The sequence below is a fragment of the Arachis ipaensis genome, chromosome B6 (assembly GCF_059453495.1).
Source record: "Arachis ipaensis isolate K30076 ecotype BB chromosome B6, ASM5945349v1, whole genome shotgun sequence".
NCBI lineage: Eukaryota > Viridiplantae > Streptophyta > Magnoliopsida > Fabales > Fabaceae > Arachis > Arachis ipaensis.
In genome coordinates this window covers 38,525,017-38,526,374 of record NC_142441.1, presented here as the reverse complement: position 1 = coordinate 38,526,374, position 1,358 = coordinate 38,525,017, and the positions used below count along the sequence as shown (strand labels likewise).

Genomic DNA, 1,358 nt, shown 5'->3' with positions numbered 1-1,358 from the left:
TAGAGCAGCAGTCTCTCTGCTAGAAGATACTTCTGCAACAGCCCTTGAACGGCCTTGCTTCTGTCTGTGGTTCCTAGTGGATTCAGCTAAATCACTGATCAATTGCCAAGCTTCATCAGTGGTCTTATAGTTCTTCATAGACCCATTGCTGGCACTTTCCAGTGTGGTCTTATCTTGGGGCCTCATACCCTGTGTAATATAGCTGAGTAGCACGATCTTGTCAATCATGTGGTGGGGGCATGCTTCCAGAAGACTATTGAAGCGCTCCCAGTATTCAAAGAGAGTCTCATTGTCATCCTGAACAATTGTAGAGATATCCTTCCTCAGTTTATCAGTAACTTCAGATGGAAAGAATTTCTCCAGAAACTCCTTTCTGAGTGTATCCCAGTTGGATATATTTGCTAGAGGTTGAGTGTAGTACCACTCTCTTGCTTTTCCCTCAAGAGAAAACGGAAAAGCTTTCAGCATAATTGAAGTTTCATCAGTGCCATCACGCCTGACAGTAGAACAGGCTGCCTAGAAATCTCTCAAGTGCCTGATAGGCTCTTGAGCAAGTAGGCCATGAAACTTGGGCATCAAATTTAGCAGTGTGGGCTTTATTTCGAAATCTGTAGCTACCACCGGATGATGCGCTTGAAACGGTTGCATTGTAAAATCAGGGGCTCCTTCCTCCTGGATGGTAACTCTCCTAGCTGCCATGTTTTCTGCACGTAAAACAACTGAATCAGTAGAACGGTGGCTGGTTTCTTCCTCAGATTCACTTTCAGATCCGCCCTCAGAGCGGGCTAACCGACGCTGTTCTCGCCTTATTCGTGAAATTGTCCTTTCAATTTCAGGATCGAATATTAGCAAACGCGGATCAGGAAGTGAACGCGTCATTTGACGGAAGAAACATGCAGCTCATAGTAGCAAAATAAAATAAAATGCAAATAAATAAATTCTAATTAATAAAATTAGAACTCTATTGTAAATCCCCGGCAACGGCGCCAAAAATTGATGAGACGCAGAAGCTAGTGAATTAAAAATTATCAAAATGGTTACGTTGCAAGTATAGTTCTTAACTCACCAAAAATCTGCCTATCAATTTAGAAGTATGTCACAGAGAGTTTGAATTAATAATTACTGGGAGTTTTAAGTCCCAGGTCGTCTCCCAACGAGTTGCAGAAAAGTGTGCTATCTTATTAATCAGATGTTCCAAGAAGTTGAGCTAAGTAAATTGGAATTTGATTTGAGGAAATTTAAATAATATGAATAAAAGCCTTGACTGGGAGTTGATTAGTTGGAATCTCTATTATGGATGGAATTATTTTAAGATTGATTTATAATTAATGGTTGCTCTGTTTGGTTATCCTTTACTA

General features: G+C 40.5%; 1 non-coding gene across 1 annotated transcript; it reads left to right on the top strand.

The window, feature by feature from the left end:
- The first annotated feature begins 222 nt into the window (after nucleotides 1–222).
- On the top strand, nucleotides 223–330 carry LOC148555200 (small nucleolar RNA R71). The gene has a single exon (XR_015887630.1). It is a non-coding gene; the product is annotated as a small nucleolar RNA R71 (small nucleolar RNA).
- The last annotated feature ends 1,028 nt before the right edge of the window (nucleotides 331–1,358 follow it).